The 20,175-nt window shown below is 32.6% G+C and overlaps 1 protein-coding gene across 4 annotated transcripts in view; it reads left to right on the top strand.

Moving 5' to 3' along the window:
- The window catches only part of LOC118203219 (inositol hexakisphosphate kinase 1-like), a 235,323-nt gene that overhangs the window by 121,181 nt on the left and 93,967 nt on the right, over positions 1–20,175 (top strand). The window contains exon 1 of one of the 4 annotated variants that reach the window (XM_085812693.1): positions 5,349–5,481. The exons of the other annotated variants lie outside the window; for them this stretch is intronic. The gene's annotated coding sequence lies outside the window, so the exon portion shown is untranslated. Of the gene's footprint in view, positions 1–5,348; positions 5,482–20,175 lie in introns of those variants that run through there. 4 annotated transcript variants of the gene reach the window in all.

Below are 20,175 nucleotides of genomic sequence, written 5' to 3'. Positions count from 1 at the left end.
TTTGTAAATTGTACATTTTTTGCTTTAAAAATGATTGAATTGTGTTGTTCTTATCTTCCGGTTAAGGTTTTTATGCCTTTAGTAAATCTCTATGCAATATTTTTAGAATTATCAGCAATTTTAAAGTTGTTTAATTGCCGCTAAGCCTGTTTTTAAAGGCGGCCATTGATATTTACATTTGAGACAGGAGACTAGTGGATTTGTTGCCAATCTAGAGAAACTTAGCTTCGCAACAACAAAGATAACGCCTTCATTTATTATTGCCAATTAAATCATGCTTAATCCTTTGCGGAATTTTTTCGAGGAAATAAGTGCTTATGATTTACTTCATAATTTTTAATATATATATTGAGTTTTTATGAATTTTTGCCTTCTCGCGAAGTGAGAACTGAATTAATTGAATGAGAAATACTCAATCCTCTGTGAAAAACTGTTTCTTTTTTGTTTTGTTTGCTTAATTTCTTTTATATATCATTCTAGCTTTATTATAATATTTGAATATAACATGTGGCAACGATTTGATAATTATATTCTTTAAATGATATAAATTTTGTGCATTCTGAATTATAATGAACGAAATATAATACTGTTAAGTAAACCTAGCGCCAGAGTGTCGCTATGGTAAACAAAGTGAATTTTAAAGAATGCATTTATTCTATTGTGGTTTATGCGCTGTCGGCGAAGTAGATTTAATTCAATCCAATAAGTTTAACTGAAATGCAAGAAAAAATGGTTGATCTTTACAATATGGTAACTGGTAGTTTGGCGACGTTTTGGAGGCGATAAAGGTTACTACCTGGGACTTTGGTAATAATGTGAGCAGTACTCAGTTCCGATTACGCATTATTTTGTGTGAGGGAAATGAGAGATCATGGGATATGTCATGTGATATTAATAGACGAATTACGGTTCTTTAATCGGAAAAGGGGGGAAATCGGGAAAAATTCTGGAAATTTTGTATTTGGCTTTATTCTGTGTTGTGTGAAACAGTGTTCGTGAATTTTTGGATCCCATGGCCGTAACTAAAGTGAATTCGAAATGGGTATTTATGTATGTATTAATTTAATGTATGTGCTCATTTATATTTTAAGTAGTGTTCTTGAATTTAATTATATTTTAATTAAATGATAGTTATTTTGTGAATTTTATGTTTGTAGGAATTTGGTATACGTTTTAGTTGAAATAAACGTGCATGGAAATAATTTAAATATCTGACACTAAGTATTTGTAATGGTTGCGGTATGAATTCGTTGGTGACGTGTATAATGTAATAGATGATTTAGAGGTAAAAGTTTTTGGATATTTTATTTATTTTATATGTGGAAATGTTCATATTTGGAAAGGGTAAATACTTTTTCGCGATCAGGTAATTTCATTTATGTTCTTTTTACCGGGTTTAAAGATTGAGAAAATTGTCATGTATTTTCGTGAAATTTTTCTAATTTATGAGAAAAAAGCAGTGTACATGGATATAGTGAAGAGTGTGCGCAATGCCATTTTTGTGCAATTCTGGGATGTTTTTTTAAGTAAAAATAAGTCGACGTGTACATGGTTTAGTGATATTTTAATTAAATGATAGTTATTTTGTGAATTTTATGTTTGTAGGAATTTGGTACACGTTTAAGTTGAAGTAAACGTGCATGGAAATAATTTAAATATTTGATACTAAGTATTTGTAATGCTTGCGGTATGAATTCGTTGGTGACGTGTATAATGTAATAGATGATTTAGAGGTAAAAGTTTTTGGATATTTTATTTATTTTATATGTGGAAATGTTCATATTTGGAAAGGGTAAATACTTTTTCGCGATCAGGTAATTTCATATATGTTCTTTTTACCGGGTTTAAAGATTGAGAAAATTGTCATGTATTTTCGTGAAATTTTTCTAATTTATGAGAAAAAAGCAGTGTACATGGATATAGTGAAGAGTGTGCGCAATGCCATTTTTGTGCAATTCTGGGATGTTTTTTTAAGTAAAAATAAGTCGGCGTGTACATGGTTTATGTATATGTGTTATTTTGAAAAACGCGTAAGGAGTGTTGTGCACTTTTTCCCAATTTTGCAGTGAATATTTGTCATGATTAAGCAGTTTTGTTAGATAAAATTTCTAGCATAAGTGTAATTCGGCTAGTAGATTGTTGGAAGAAGTGTTCAGTAGATAAAAAGAAAAGAAATATGTCTTTACTTCGTGAAGACAAAATGGCGGCGGGGAAAAAAAATACAGGGTTGCTGTAGGAGAGTTGGTCGCCAAATTTTCGCCAAAAAAACGCCAAGTTACCATAATGTAAAGATCAACCGAAAAAATGCGTGTAATTTAATATTCCATACAAGGAAGTCATGTGGTGTACACATCAGATTTTTTACAGAAACCACTTCCATTTTCCAATCAAAGACTGATAACATACGATAATGCAAGGACCCATTTCATGATGTTTTCTGAAAACGCTTTGCAAACTTAATGAGTGTTTGTATATCTATGGGGTTGAGTCATCAGCTGGTGTTCGAGAAAAGGAACAAGTATTAACTTGCACCACCTATTCTTTAATCCTGGGAAACACCCATCAATTTATAATCAAAGAAATGATTTCCAATGCCTCTAGAGGACTGCTTTTTTTAGTCATAAGATAAAGGTATTTTCGAACAAAGAGATTTGCAAACACTTCCGGACAGGAACTAAGAAAGTGTATACCCAACACTCCAAAAGATGGTTCTAACTACACTGTTCAAAATATCTGCTAAAGACGTTTTATTGAAGCAGTACGTAACTGAAAGATAAATGAATGAACTACAAACAAGAAACTTTTGTCAACCACAAACAGTTTATTCGGGATCTGTATAATCAGACTTTCGCCACTTTGACTTTTATAAGCGGCGGATATGAGCTTGTAAGTATTATTTTAATTTTCTAACAGTTATTTTTAATTTTGAAACCCTTTCCTTTACATTCTTGTTTCTCGCTTGCCACTCCCTACCAGAATGAGTTTTTAGTATCACGTTGCATGTAAATGAGGTAGAAAGAGTATATAATGGAAGCTTTGCTTACTTCAAAACAGAAAAGCTCAGGAGTCCTTAGTCCCGTCAGCTTAATGGCAAACCGCATATTGAGCTGATCAATGTTAACGAATTTCGCTTACTGCGCATGCTCAGTGGTGTACCGCTGGCGTGGGATAAAATACTGGTGACTAAGAATAAGCAACCCTACACAAGCCTGTTCGTCATGTAAGTCTTATCGACTGTGTACAATTGCAACAGTCTGTTTCATTTACAATAATTTATTTGACCTTTAATTCAGTAATTTAAACTAGATTTATTCCTTAATTTGTTCAAGTATATATGAATGGGACGTATGGTAAATACTCAATTGTTTTTATTCCTCAGAAATATAATCAACTAATATATCTTGTAATGTTTCCTGTTTTGTAATCCTTTTTAAAAGAAAATTTGGGTATTTTACAATCGACATTTACACTCCAAGTAATAAAGCAGCTTACAACCTCGAAGTGTTTACGCCTAAGATAACACAATATCAACGATATACCGTATTTATCTTCTTTTAAAATTGCGCCAAATTCTCTTTTAGGCATGCGCTGTAAGGAAATTCGTTTAACATTGATCAACTCAATGTACGGTTTGCCATTATGCGTCCCGTCAGAACTTTCGTTGTTATTTTCACTGCGCTCGGCCGTATTGTACATGTCAACTGATATTCGTCGGTTAATTTAATTAAGTCAACTATATTAGATAACTGTGTATAGCTTCGGCTAAGTCAGTTTAATTTACCATTAGATTGGTTTCTTTTTTTTTTATCTTGAGTTGAAAGCCCAGGTGGACGCTTTCCTGTAAGCTTGAGAAGGGGCCGACTGTCATTTTTTCTTTGAATGAATAAAAAAGATATTTTAACCCTTCTCTGGACTTTGTCGTTTATACACTTGGACTACGTCGTTACATAGTTCAATAAGTTCCACTACGTTCAGCACAGACAGAGCAGTTAGGAACGATATAAGCTTAATAAACAGCGGTTTTCTATTGTTTAGTAAATATTCGTTATGGTTCCTAGAAATCTGACTACAATAAGTGTATAAGTTTATTAACCAATGAATTTAATAAGCGGCCACCACTATGTACTATCAGCTGTTGTCTTCTGGAAAGAAAGATAAAATCGTCTTCTAGGAAAGTCTGTGAATGTATGATACTCATGATGATTAGGCATAAAAGATTATTTTCATTTCACGTCATGATGAATAGGCATAAAGAATTTAAAAGGCAGAATGCAACAGATAAAATTACGTGTGGTCCGGTGCCTGCTAGGTGTTCAAATTTAACCCTCTTTCCAATAGATAAAATTACGTAAGATTTGTGAGTATTTAATATGTCGTCAGAGTCGGGATTTTCTCAGATGTGGGGTATCGTTTTACACTTACAGAGACAAAATATATTCCCTAACGTTATCTATATACTTCATCTTTTGTAAGTCCTGTAGCTGCCTGGCTGTGCCATGAAAGCTGTCCAGAAAATGGTGGAGTTTTTGAAGCAGCTGGTGGATGGGTTGGAAAATATCAATGGCAGAGGTCTTCGGGCAAAGCATTTGAACCACTAGACAAACTTAATGTAGAAGCAGTCCGAGACAACTGGGATGCTATTACTTCTCTCAGTGGAAGTGTTCCAAAAGCAAATTATTCTGCTGCTAAACTAGGAGTTTTGGGTTTAAGTAACACTTTGGCTATTGAAGGAAAGAAATATAATATTCATTGCGGATTTTTTATATAGATGTAGTGGCAACTAGAGAAGCATGATAAACGTTCTTCTGTAAGCATGCAATTGTTTTAAATAACTGTAAATAAAGTTTCTTTGTGAAAACCAAAATGGAAAAGAATTCCAAGCGTTCCTGTGGATGTTCATCAAGCAAGGTAAGCAAAAAACCACTTATCAAATGTTGTTAAATGTAAAAAATAAGAATAAGAAAATACAAATAAGAAAAAAGATCATAAATTACAACATCATCAGCCGATGTGTAATGTATGAAGCAAATGAAAGGAGATGGCATCGCAAAACTGACACTTAAGAGTGTTTGAACCATTATTATTCCTCGAAATCAGGTATCAACCAGTGAAAAACAAAGATTTTTAAATGCCAGCCAGATTTCTGATTTTTTTTTCTTTGCTGTTTACTGAATGTCATTGTACAACTTGTTGCGGTGGGAGTTCTTTCCCAAGCAGTCTGTTTTCGAGGCTATCTTTAGTACATTTGGGGGTAGAGCTCAGGTACTGAAAGGGTAGCTATTCTCGACACTTTGTAAAACACAAGGAAAGGTGGCGTATATTTTGGGATCGAGATTTTCGGAATTGTCTTTCAGCTCTTGAGATTGAAGAAACTGTCAGGGAAATCAAAATGGAATTGATATCTTAAATACTTTGTTGTTATTTAAATTTATCTGCTCCTTGCACCAAGGACAAGACAAGTATTCCACCGTAACATGTAATGTAAGTTATACTTCTTCCATTCTCCAAGATTTAGATATATTTTACTAAATTTTTTAATAATTTATTTTAATATCGTTAAATGAATGGATTAGATTCTTGACGATTTACAATAAAATTTGACGTGCAGTCCCAAACGAAAGAGATCAGTCTTACCAAAGAGTAATACGCTAGTTTATCTGTGAAGGTCACACAAGTCACGTGATTTTCAATAGTATATAAAGTCATATTTTTTTAGACCTATCATGAACAACTTCACTCCACATCTTGCTGCCTCTCCTGGTCTTGGACTTTATGTTCGATTCTCTGCTTGTGGCGTCCAGTGGTCACCCCCTTTCTCTCCCATTTCCTATTGAATCGGATACGGATGAAAGAAATCACTGTGGCAGAAGTTTGTGTCTGTGAAGCATTTGCTTTTCATAAAGGGTGAAACGAATTAAAGAATTCAATTTATACTTCAGTTTTAATGGAACTTTTTCATCCATCTTTTAATAAAAAAATGTCGTAACCAGGTGGCGTGCAAAGATATATTCTACACCAAGGCATATAATATATAGGATTCGAAACGTCTTTTTCCGATTACAGCTATGGTGGTTACAGCTACTTACAGCTTTCCGATTACAGCTACTTAGCTATGGTGCTAATCTTTATAAAATTATCAGGTAATGTCTTTTGCGCATGGCTTTTAAATCAGTCAATTAAAACTATATATCAGTGTATCAGATGTTCTCAACCGGATAAGGATTCTCTCTGGGGGGGGGGGGTGGAATGTTTTAGTTTCAAAGGGAGGGGGCCTTTTATTTAGCTGTTAAGCATTTGGTTTAGTGCATGAATATAAAAAAAAAATACTAATGTTCCAGTTTTGGTATTCACGAACATTTTCTACACTTTTTGTTGTTTAATTTATAAAACACGTTAGAAAAAAGTCTAAATCTATATAAATGTACGTATATTAATGTAAATGCATATAGATATCGTTATATAAATGTATATATGTATTTTTTTAATAATCCAAAAATATAATGTAATGTATTTAAAAATGTAATCTACGATAAATGTATATGTGTATATATGTATGTATATATGAAAAAGAGAGGGAAATGATCTTCTAGCAGTGATGAAAAGGGTGCATAGGGCTAAAAAGATTGAGAACCACTGCTATTTATATTGTACTTTTTTATTATTATTTTAATTTGAAAGAGATAGCAATAGTTTTGAGGGTATTACATGGAATTTCAATACTTGAGAACTGAAAAGTGGCAGGCTTCTTGGATGATAAATTAAAGATGTTATACTTCGCAAAATGGCAACACTTGGCAAGACTCGTGGATGTTAAATGCCCTGTTAACATAATGTTACATAACATGTTGTAATGTGACAAGAAGACAAAAACGTGTAACTAAAGGCGTTTTAACATCACTTAAGTATTTCAGTAACTGTAGATGTATCGAATAGCGGCAAAGATAACTACAATTTATTCCCCTTACACCTCTTTACTAACATAATAATTATAGTCATATTTTGATTAAAAAGTATTGGTAGTACTGCGAAAACAATTCTATTTTAAATTGTACATTGGCGTTCCGTAAAGAGAAGAAAAAAATCAGCAATTTGGTTGGAATTGAAAATCCATCTTTTTCGGTAGTTGATAACCGAGTAAGTATGCGCTTTTTTAATTTTAACTGAGTATGAACTTTTTAAATTTTGAAGTAGATCACATAAAAAATGAGGGAGAGCATTCGAATCGAAACTATGCTGCCAAATTCGAAAAACCGTCAACTGCGATTGAAATAATAATACCGACATTCACCGTTTTCGAGGTCGACTGTTGATGACTCATCATTATTGTTGGGTAGCCTCATTCGAGTTCCTTTCCTTCAGAGCGCATGCGTGCGTATAGCTGACGTCATATGTCGGTCCAGGGATTTTTTAGATGCAATTTTTCCCAGAGAGAAATAATCACATTTTTCGCTCTGGGAAAAGAAGTGGCATTTTTCGAAGAGGCAAGATTCGGGCAGTCGCACCAGGTAAGCACCCGGATGAACAGAAGCAATTTTAATGAATTACGTGACTCTTCCACAAAATGCCCTGCTTCTCTGTGTCAAAAGTCAGCTATGCAATAAGCCTTAAAAAACAGTCACTCAATATGCGGCAATATTTTAATGTTTGCGGAGAAATATTGATATTACCTGTAGGTTACTTGGAAGAAGATGGCTCATGAGCATTGCGAATAGGGTTATCGGTAATAGTATATGAGGGAATTATTACACACATCTTATGTAAGCCATCTTTCAAAAATAAATTTCAGTTATTTAATGTAGTTTTGCAAGGTTGTATTTTTAAGCCATATTTTAAAAATTTCGCGTTTAATTTCCATAATATGTTCATTTCCAAAGAACTCATTTGGCCTTATTGGCCTTTTCCTTCCTTTCTGATACCCTAAAATCGTTTATAAGAAAATTACACGCAACGTTTTTTTTTTTATAACCTGTCTTCAATAAGTATTTTTTCCTTGCAACTGTACCAATACTTCAGCGTCCAAATGAAATTTACCTTCGGAAAAATAATACTAACAAAATAAAAAGTGGTTCATCATGATAAACAAAAAATTTTTGTTTGTCATTTGCCTACAATTGTTAAGGTCCTGGCAAATCGAGTAAGCAGTGCCTCTGTCGAAATCATATTCTGTCAACTTAAATAAACGCGAAAATCCAATTGCACTTGATTTTTCTAATGCTGGTATCAGGGTTCTGAAAAAACTGCAATTCTCAAAGTAAAGTCATATTTTCTTCTCTGTTTCTTCAGGAAAAACAAAAACTTATAAAACTAAAATTATATTTTTCAAGATTTATTGCCTTAGATTCCATTTTTTGTAGTGAAGCACTACAAAAAAATGTTTGTAGTAGCACTTACTGCTTACATGAAGACAGTCTTTAAAATTCTTTTAAAATCATTTGATATTTTTCAGTAATTTTATTTATATTTTTTGGTTTCAAATTAAAATTTTAGTTAATTAGTTTCATGGCAATTAATTTAATATTAAAAAGGCAGTCTTTATTTATTAAAACCTGGAATAAATTCTTTATTCTCATTACTACTGAAAATTTTGCCTCTTCTTGAGAAGTTAAATATATTAGCATTTATCTTTGGATCTCTAACAATGCCTTCTATAGCCTTTGAGTCAAAATATTGTTTTACATTTGAAATCAAGGATGGTTGTTCATCACAAACTGCGTGCTATTTTTATTAAGAATACAATAAGTGTTTTAATTTTTTTAAGAAAAATGTTAACAAGTAATTTAATGGAAATAAAGTCCTTTCCTTTCTTCCATTATGAAAAGAAGATACTTGAGGAGAATGTGAAAGGGGGAAGGTGTATTACAGGTTTCTTTGTTATTATTCTTGTACAAATAGAAATCTTCTAAATCTGCTTCCTTTTGTTAAATTCTTTGAAATTCATATAATTTCCAAAACATTTAGCATTAAATTAGTGAAAAGTCTTTAAATATCTACCTTTTCAGCTCTAAATATCTACCTTTCAGCTCAGAAATACTGCAGATTTTAACTGAAAACATAATAAGTTCAGAATTACTTCATCGTTGGCTGCGTGTTGAAATATAAGCTTAAAATTAAAAAAAATTATAGCGAAGAATCTAATGATTATTCTCTTGAATAGTTTCAACGTGCTTTCAGAAATTAAAGAGGTACATTTGAGAAATGGACTATACTTGAAGAAAATTGACTAATTAAAATAATTTATTATCTGGTTTAAATATTTCAAATAATCAACTGATCCCCTGTTCTAACTTCTTGAGCCTTACTTTTACTTCCAAAAGTAAATTTTGTGTACTTCGTTGTTAAAATGACCACCGCGCTTAATCACCAAAAATGGTATGTATCATATCTGGGAAAAATTGTGTTCATCATATCTTCATATTTTTTACTTTGTACCGTTGTAAATTTCAAATATATCTCAAATATATAGAAAAATAAGCAAACGCCTTCGCTGGAAATCGAACCACCGACCTTTGGTATACCGGACCAGTGTGCAGAACCACTACACCACGAAGGCACGCTAGGAAAGCGGGAGAAATACCTTCTAGGTTTCTGCGGTGGAAAATTAAACAAACAAATATTAGCCTTTGATTTTTAATTTTATTATTTAAAAGCAACTAAATCTATTTACTTATTTGTAAATATTTCTGTATGAGGTTCTGTGAAAAAATAATCTCATTTCCACAAGAACGCTAAATGCTGTTTATGAGCCAAACATTGCGCCTAAATTCTATATACTATACATTATTGTAAAAGGGTTCATAAAAGTCTTTCGCTTGTGCAGTCATTTACTTTTAGGCTCTTTTCCAGAAGCGTCTAGAAAACTTCAACGAAAAATCCCGATTAATTCCTGGTGGATGATAACATGCTCCACAGTTCTTGCCTAACTGCTCGCGAAGTAAAAGTTACAAAACACAGTTGTCATTCATAATATGATGAAAGCTTTCGTATACGCCAAAGAACTGCAAAAGCCTTTGAGTCAAACTTTATACTTTGCTACAGTCTTTTGTAAAATTTAGTATTTGTATGAATTTTTCTGACTATTGTTAGATATTAAAAATAGCGTTTAATTGTAAAAGCTAATTAAAATGTAGAAAAGTATTAATTTGCTATAGAATTTTATAATTATCACTAGGATTTATGTTTGATCCAGGCTTTAAGGATTGGCGGATTAATTAGGAATATAGCTGAAATAGAGTAAATATAGTAACATGGAAGTAGGAAATCTCTTTTCATAGATATGGTGTAAAACAGAAATGGGCAGTTTGTTTGTGTCTGAGATCAATTTTAACATACATACATATTCACGAATATGTGATCAACATTTTACACACATTAGACATTCGCGAACTGTATGAAATTTAGCACTGTGAAATAGTACAGGTATAGATGTCGAGAGAGGATAACATAAAACAACATTAAATCATATTAACAAAAAAGTACTATTGTGATATTTGTATCACAAATCCGAGGTTTTTGCAAGCATGAATAAGTAGGCATTTAAGTCATAATGTTAAATTTTTTCTCTAAATGTAGATATCATTTAACTGCAACCCTATTAGCTAATGATAAGATTGAATTAACAAGTGTATTAAGAAAAGTATATACAGTGGAATCTCGAGATACCGGCGCCTCTAAATTCGAGAAACGAAAAATTCATCTCTAAAATACGAGCATTGTCTCGAATAACGAGCAAGGAGCCAAGCTGTGGGTATACGTGTCGCGTTTTCCGATCCGGCTCGACTCGGAGAATCTCTTTGTCAGATCACTTAGCGTTCTTTGATTTGAGTGAGTTAATTGTTTTTTTTAATTTAAAGTGAAAATAATTATTTCACGATGCCTCCCAAAAAGACTGTTGCCTCAAAGTGCTGCAAAGAAAAAGAAGGAAGCCATGGCCGTTGAAATTAAGAAAGAAATCATAGATAAACATAAGCGTGGTGTAAGAGGGACGAAACTGGCAAAGATTTACGGCCGTTCAACATCGACGATCTGTACTATTCTGAAAGAAGAAGGAAGAAATTAAGAAACTTGATATGACCAAAGGATTCACCGTTATTTCCAATCACCGTCTAAAACTCCTAGAAGATGTTGAGAAGCTGTCGTTGCTACAGATTAAGGAGAAGCAATTAAAAGTTGATTTGGTGTCGGAAGCTATCATTTTAGCTAAGGTTAAGAATCTGTACTTTTACCTTCTTTGAAAACCATCAGGTACGCTGGGCCCGATTTATTTATAAGCTACACAAGCTATAACTTAGGGCCCCCACTTTCTTGGTCCCCCCAAAAAATTAAAATATAGTATAAATAGTATTAAAACATATTATAACAGACTTATAATAAGGACCCCATATCTCAAACAGCTTAGGGGCTTATCAAGTCTTAAGCCTGTGCAGGTACGTTGACTGAAGATGAGATGGCAATGAGATTTTTGGAGGTGCTGAACGGATTAATTGGATTTCCGTTTTTTCTAGATACGAGAAATTCGCTATACGAGCTCATTGCTGGAACCAATTAAGCTTGTATCTCGAGATTCCACTGTACATACATTGGAATCTAGATAATGAAAACAGAGGATAGCTGATAAATGAAAGTTTTAATTGGTAAGTAAAGTTCTGACGAATATAGAGGAATTTACTTCCCAAAAATCTTTACAAGCTGAAAGTAAAATTCTGTACAAAACTTAAAAACGTGGAAGAATTCTAAACTGCTGAACTGTTGTCAGTATGCTGCAAGATAAAATAACTGATAAATTGCTGCTTTTCTATAATCTGGAAAAGGTATTATCTAACAGCGACGACCGTTTGTTGGTCGTACCTATTACAAACGTTAATTTCTGTTGAAAAATGGATTTAAAGCTACAGATAAATTTCTGCCTTGACATAATCTATAAAAAAATATCACCTGACAACAGAGACTGACCGTACCTATTATTAACGTTAGTACTTCTTGAAAAATGGATTGAAAATATATGTATTATTTTTAATTGATATTTTTTTGTTACACTGGTAAATAATATTCCTTCACTGTATGGAAAATAAATGAAATCTCTTATGCTGCATAGACTACAACCAAATATTATTTCGGATTTGTGCATGTTTTCCTCTCTACTTTAGTTATTTGAGCTGTCTGAATACATACATACTTCTATATTTTGTCTAGCAGTCATTTGTCTATCCGAATTCTGAGTCTATGAACTTTATTACGGCAATATTTAAGATGGAAAAAAATTGAGAAGATTACAAAACTGAAATTTTGACCGTTTTTACTTCCTTGTATGAAGTGAAAAGGAAGTATTGTAATCGCGAAAAGTTTCAGGCAGCATATTTCAACGAAAATATCCATTTCGACCGCTATCGAATGCAATTTAACGATGTTTTTGCGTGACATCTATTCGTAAGGACAGAATAAAAGACTTTTTTTCCAAAAAAATTATAAAACCGCTTTAAAATGAATTCTGAAGAGAATTTTTAGTGGCGTCTGTACGTACGTATCTGGCATAACTCAAAAACGAGTAGCCTCAGAACGTTGAAATTTTGTATATAGGACTACTCTAACATGTAGATGTGTACCTCGTATTTTCGTTGAAATCGGCCGTACCAAACGTATATAAATATATATATATCCAGTCTGTTACCCGTCTCAGTGATCTCAGTTTCTTTACTCTTATATGGTTGTAAATTGTGCATTTTTTGCTTTAAAAATGATTGAATATTGTTGTTCTTATCTTCCGGTTAAAGTTTTTATGCCTTTAGTAAATCTGTAAGCAATATTTGTAGAATTCTCAACAATTTAAGTGCTGTTTAAGTGCGGTTAAGCCTAATTTTTAAATAACATGGCGAACATATTTGCTTGCCTTTGAAACAGCAGAATAGTAGATTTGTTGCCAATCTAGAGAGACTAAGCTCCGCAACAACAAAGAAAGTGCCTTCATTTATTATTGTTAATTAAATCATGCTTAATCCTTTCTGGAATGTTTTCGACGAAATAAGTGTTTAAGATTTACTTCGTAATTTTAATTATAGATATTTGAGTTTTTATGTATTTTTGCCTTATCGCGAAGTGAGAGCTGAATTAATTAAATGAGAAATACTGAATTGTCTTCGAAAAACTGTTTCTTTTTTGTTTTGTTTGCTTAATTTCTTTTACACATCGTTCTAGATATATTATAGTATTTGAACAGAACATGTGGCAACGATTAGATAATTCTTTAAATGATAGAAATTTTATGCATTTTGAGTTATAATATGAACGAGATATAGTGCTGTTAAGTGAACCTAGCGCCAGAGCATCGCTATGGTAAACAAATACAATGAATTTTAAAGAGTGCATTTATTCTATTGTGGTTTATGCGATATCGATGAAGTAGATTTAATTCAATGCAATGAGTTTAAATGAAATGCAAGAAAAAAATACGTATAATTTAATATTCCGTACAAGGAAGTCATGTGGTGTACACATCATATTTTTTTTAATTCGTAAATTGTCGTATATAAATTTCAGGCCCACCAGCCAGCTGAGCGACAAAGTCGCTGTACGCTTGTAACTCGGTCCGGGATTTGAATCCGGATGAGCGGGCTGGCTGTATGTGCGTTTTTGTGGGTTTCCCTGTGTGTAACATGTGTACGAGCCAGTTTCGCTTGGAAAATCCTCCTCAGAAGCATCTCTTCCCTTAGGCAGATAGCTTTCGAGTGCTTTGCCGTTATCAAATAAACCAATCAACCAACCTATATAAATTCAAAAAAAAAAAAAAAATGTTGCTGTGTTATTACTTGTCCAAACATACTTCACTAGATGTAACCATGAATCCATATGTGTTATAAACTAATGATCTTAATGTTGCGCTTACCTGTGTTTGAAAACATAAGTTAACTTGTAGCAACAAAGCATAGAAAAATAATGTAGCGTAATTCCTACTGCTATTTATTTCTTTTTAACGTTTTAAGCCCTACGAATCCACCTGTTTCTAACTAATTCTTTCTCCTTAGTTATACTGCAAATAACAAAGATCACGAGATATAACAAATGCAGATATTTTTAGTTTCATAATTAAAGAAACAAGAGTGAATAGCGATACTGACCTTGATATTAGTCAACTGGAAGGGGCGATGCAAACGCAGCTGTGAACATAAGGAGATTACAAGATATGCATGCATCGACAGGATTGTAGCTGCGTTTAACTTTAGCTTTTTTTTTAATGCGTTGAATATTAAGCAAGCAGTAACACCGCTGTAAGTTTTCTGGAATTGAATTCGTGAGCAGTGTTTGAGTTCTAACAAATATGCAGTATTGTGTGGGTTAAGTATGTAAACATTTGTATGCATTTAATTTGAATTAAAACAAAGCAACTATTGCCTTAGAGCAGTTGTGCCCAAACTTTGGCCTCTCGCGAGCACATTTCCAAAACATCAACATTTTTGTTAAATATATTTCCAATCTTATGTGATACATCTGAAATATTAATTTCGGCAAATGGGTTTGAGATGAATAATAATATTGATTGAACTTTATGGAAATCAGAGAAGCGGAGTTCAAAATTATTTTTCAGTGCATTTAGATTTTCCGAGTATTTCTCTGTTTCAATTGCCTTGTGGTTATTAATATGGCTTGCTAAATTCTGAAAATGGGTGAAACGTTTTTCTTTCATCTGATTTATCCACAAATTTAACTTTATCTGAAAAGCAGTTACAGTCCCAGTCAATTAAAAAAGAGGTGTTTTTTTTTCTTTTCCCTGGAGATCTTCGTTCAGTTTGTTCAGTTTAGCTTTTATATCCGTGAGAAAATAAAGATCGGATAACCAATTATTATCGTCCAATTCTTTATAATTTTCGTTTCCGGATTCAATAAACTGCTTTATTAGCGAAAGGAGTTCTACAAATCGTTGAAATACTTTTCCCCTGCTGAGCCATCTAACATCGGAATGAAGCAATAAGATTCCACGTTCGCTATCAAGTTCATCAGTGAGAAATCAATTATTTTAGAACGTCTTGCAAGATATCTCTTATGACTATAAATGCTTACCATATTTTAACAATTAAGAAATATAAATGAATGGTTATTTTTAAAATATTTTTTGCTCATAGTACCTAATTGAGCTGGCGAACACATACAAAACGATCGGCGTCCACAAAGTTGGGCACCGCTGCCTTAGAGGGTAAGATTTCGTTGAAAACTTTCAATGAGAATTTGCTTGCGTTTATGTTGCATAATATAAAATATATATATATATATATATATATATATATAATATATATATAATATGTATATAAAATATATGTATAAATATATATATATATATATATAAAATATGTATAGAATATATATATAGCTTTACAATTTCTGTTTCAATTATTTAATATAAAATGTTGTATGATAATATGTATATAATATGTATATAAAATAAATATATATATATATATATATTGTTTCATAAGAATAAATTGAATTTAATTAAAAAAATTAAATTAAAATATATATTTAATTAAATATTCTTTGCGCCATTGCTGCAAGGAATGAAATTTAAATTTAAACAAATTTAAATTCTTAACAAATACGTATAAAAGTAAATTTAAATTCTAAAAAAAGGAAAAAAGGCAAAATAATTTAAAATAATTAAAAAAAAATGTGCACACATGTAAAAGATTGTAGATTAGTTCGAGAATTAAATCTTTTACATGTTTGCACATTTAAAGATTGTAGATTAGTTCGAGAATTAAATCTTTTACATCTTTGCACATTTTTTTTTTTAATTATTTTAAATTATTTTGCCTTTTTTCCTTTTTTTAGAATTTAAATTTACTTTTATACGTATTTGTTAAGAATTTAAATTTGTTTAAAATATATATATATATATATATATATATATATATAAAGGAATTAAAGTTAGTTAAACGTTGTTATTTATGTATATCTGTTATTTTATATAGCATACTTCTTTCATATATGTCTGAAACAATCACCCCACATATATTCAAGTTGTCCAAAACTGTCCACTCAATCAAGTAGAAATTCAGAAGTTTCCGGTGAAATTAAACAGAACATAAGACAATTTCCGTAAAATTAATTAAAATTAGAAATACAGTAAGACCCCGCTTAACGCTGTTTCGTTTAGCGCTGTTTCGGCTTAGCGCTCTTTTATTTCAACCCGGGGATTCTCCGAAATTGTGCGCAGCGCTAGGTTTCCAAATAACATATCCGAAACAGTGTAGTTGTGTTTCTTGCTTTTTATCATTTGAAACAACATTTGTTGACATTATTGTAAGTTTGTATAATACTATAACGATTAATACAGTGACAAATATTATGATCTTTAGTTTTTATCATGGGTGATAATAAAAAACAAGAAAAGAAAGCAACCAGAAAAAGCATTTCACTGGAAACTCAAATGCAAGTGATTAGAAGATTAGATTCTGGTGAACGTCAATCTCAAATTAGTGCTGCATTGATTTTGGCAACTTCAACAATAAGGACAATTCTTAAGAATAAAGAAAAAATACTGTCATCGGCAACTGCAACTACGTCGAGCTCTGCAACTAGAATTACCCGTTCTAGAAATAACATTATAGAGGAAATGGAAAAACGACTGTCTATATGGATTGACGACGAAATTGAACGCAATATGCCATTAAGCAAATCTATCATAATGCCTTCTTCACAAAAAGGCAGAAAATTGGAAACCCAGAATAGAGTGAATGATCTGACTGAGAATTTTATTTGTTTTTAAAAGTATATGCGTTTATATTGTTTTTATTTTTGTAAGAAATAAATGTTTGATTTTATTTTTATTAAAAAGAAGTTATTAAATTTAATGCCTAACCATTTTTTATCCGTCTTCTCCTAACCCCATTATTTACATGTTAAGATAGCCTCGCTTAGCGCTGTTTCGCATTACGCTCTACTTCGATGGAACGTATTCCCCGCAATAAGCGGGGTCTTACTGTATATTGTAGATTAAATTAAGTAGGAATTAAGGAAACTGTCGTCTGCTGAGTACGAGAACTGTCTGATACCTCGATCGAAAAACAGTTCTTTAAACCTCTTAATCCTTCTTATAGAAACAATACAGCCGCATAAAACATTGAAATATGCTTTTAAAATGTTCATAAATACTAAAATCGGAAAACCTTCCGAATAGTTTAGGATTCTTATTTTGATTAATTATAGGGTCAAGGCTGAACTACAATGAACTTTTATCGTGAATCCATTCCCTTTGCATTATGTTTCTGTGATGCAAGCAAAACCGCAATTTCTTTCGTAATGGAGAATAAAAAGAATGCGAAACTGTTTCCCTTTCGAAGAGCAATTTTCGCTACTTTCTTCATCACCATTATATCTCGACTTCTAAGAATAAGTCGCCCCCTCATCTTCAGCCGAAGAACACGCGTCCTTGAGTGGCTACATCTGAGTACTCTCCAACCGGATACAAGAAATATGTATAAAAAGGAAAATTATTTTGCTTTTGATTTAAACACTGCAGATGCTTCTCATACTTACAATAGGATCACATCCTAGTGAAACCGCAATATTTTGAAACTGTCCTAAGTTGAAAACACATGTCACACCCATTTTAACTTCGCCTAGCTTATCTTAAATGTGCTCGGTCGAGGTGTCAGATTACATTAGCCTACAACTAAGCAAGCAGCATTATTGAATTCAAAGTCTATTCAAAACCACAATTCTGATTACCTCGCATAATTTCTTAAGCATTGTACTGAAAGAGAAAAAGAGTGTAGCTTTTTATGTTAATATTCATTGCGCTTAAATAGCTGAAGACACATTGGGTCCAAACAGGATTCACTAAATTTGAATAAACCGCTGCATAGTGGCAATGTTACAATTAAACCATCATCCATTTTTATGTCTTCTGATTCTGATGGAACTCGGAAGAACCTGGAAAAGCTATGAATATCAGTATATGATGAATTCACCATAATGTTCATCAAAATGTCGAGTTATGATAGTCTTAATTTCCTATTTCGTTTGTGTTGTAGAGTCAGTACGCTTTTCTGAAGCAGAAGACGTGAAAAATGTGCATTGTCTTGACCGAGACTCGAACCCTGGACCTCTCGAATACGTTTCGAGTATGCTTCCAATTACACTACGAAGAAATGCTAGATGCTGGAAGAAGGGAGAAAATACTCCCCCTTTTGAAGGGGTACTGAGGATTAGGGACCCAGTAGCCAAATCCTGGTGGTGACGAATTGTTGTATACCACCTTTTTAGTTTGGGAGCCACTTGTAGAAGTATTGGGCTATTTTGAAGCAAGAGACATCAAAAATATGCCGTCGCGTCTCACGGACTCCGAACTTGGACTTCTCGAACAGGCGCCGAGTGGGCTACCTTTGCACCACGAAGACATGTTGGAAGGTGGGAGAAAATACCTTATATAATCCCTCTTTTTAAATGACGACTGGGGGTTTTGGGACCCAATCGCCAAATTTTGATAGTGACGAATAATCGTCCACTACTTTTTTTTTTTTTTAGTCCAAATGGACTTTGTCCCTGAAAGACTATTGTTGTCGTTTTGCGATTTTGTGTCGGAACCCTATAAACGGCGTACCACTTTTCAAATCGTTGCCACCAAATACTATCGTCCTGTATTATATTTGAAGAAATTAAATAATGAAGAATCTGCATAAATGTATGTATGTTTCTCGCATTGTGATGAAACAAAGGTACCTAGAGCCATCCAATTTTGGATTAAGTAATCCTACTGCGAATATGGGCATCTGAAAACCCAAATTTGAAATTTGGAATTTGTTTTATTATCGATTTCATATTTTGTAAAACTAACGAATTTTTGATTAACAAACTCAACTATTTAAAAGCGAGCACTGGCAGCACTGTACGGTGGATAAAAACCCTTTTTATCTCCAGCGCGCGTAGCTGTGTATCGGAAATTCTATAGGTATGCTCATTTTAAAATTATTTTTCGACATTGCTGTTGAACTGAATTTTATGGTTTAAGTACAAAGAACATGATATTTAATAAATAAAGGTAAAACACAAAACGTTAAAAAAACGCACCTTTGGACGTAATTTAAAATCTGAAACCTTTCAGTTTATTTATTTATTTATTTATTGAGTTTGGGTATTATTTGTAAAGACATTAGGTTATTTTGAAGCAGAGATGTGAAAAGTGTGCAGTGCCTTCCCTGGGACTCTGAACCTGTAGCTCTCGAATACACGTCAAGTATGTTTGCAATTATACCATGGCATGCGGAAAGGAGCGAGAAAATACTTATCTCCGGCAAACGCATCCTGTATTTTCAGGTAAGGTCCATATATGCTACACACTCCATATCGCACTACTTATTGTTACTCTGGACAAAGATTAAAATTCAAAACACTTCCGCTACTATTCTTGCCCAAAATAAGGCCAAACTAATTACACGATGCTTGAAATTGCAAATCAAAAAATAAGATCTGAATCTAGTATAAATAAGAAAGTAAAAACAGTGTTATCACTTAACACTGAAAGTTCACGTTTATTAAAGCCAGATATAATTAGAAATTAGAATGAGTAAGATCATAACCCACCAACTTCACTTTTCTAAAGTAGAGACTGAAACCTGAGATCAAAACAAGCACATACTCTCTAAAAAAAATTAACTTTTATGCACAATGTGCTTAGTTCAAGACTTACATGAACTACCCCCAAAAATAAAGTGCTGATCAAGATTAGGAATTTGGATCAGTTCCTACTACAACTTTCCTTCCCAGCATATGTTAAAAACACTATTTTTTGCTAAACATTTTTGGCCAGATGTTGTCCTTGAAACGAATCAACCCGAACGACGGGATTTTAAGAACAAAATGTAGAAGTTGGGAAATGAGTGAAATTAAAAATTCTAACAGAAAAAAAAACTAAAAATCCAGGCAATCTTTACAATTTCATTGAAAATATAATACGATATATATTATGTAGCTGCATTAAACTGGATGTAGAGAATAGCTTGCTAAATGCGACTGAAGATCAGGGAGTTGTATTTCGGCTTGCTATCTTTGTCTTCAAGATATCTGCGGTGCATCATTTATGCATATTATTTAAAACTTTTGCGATCATACAGTGCATGTACATAACATTTTCATAGACAACAAATAAGACTGTATAGATGACATTTCCTTTTCAATTAAGACGAGATATCA

This window comes from Stegodyphus dumicola, chromosome 3 (genome assembly GCF_044657685.1).
Source record: "Stegodyphus dumicola isolate Sdum_Otavi_A_Nest chromosome 3, ASM4465768v1".
Classification (NCBI taxonomy): domain Eukaryota; kingdom Metazoa; phylum Arthropoda; class Arachnida; order Araneae; family Eresidae; genus Stegodyphus; species Stegodyphus dumicola.
The sequence above is the reverse complement of the archived record's forward strand: the minus strand, read 5'-3'. Positions and strand labels throughout refer to the sequence as shown.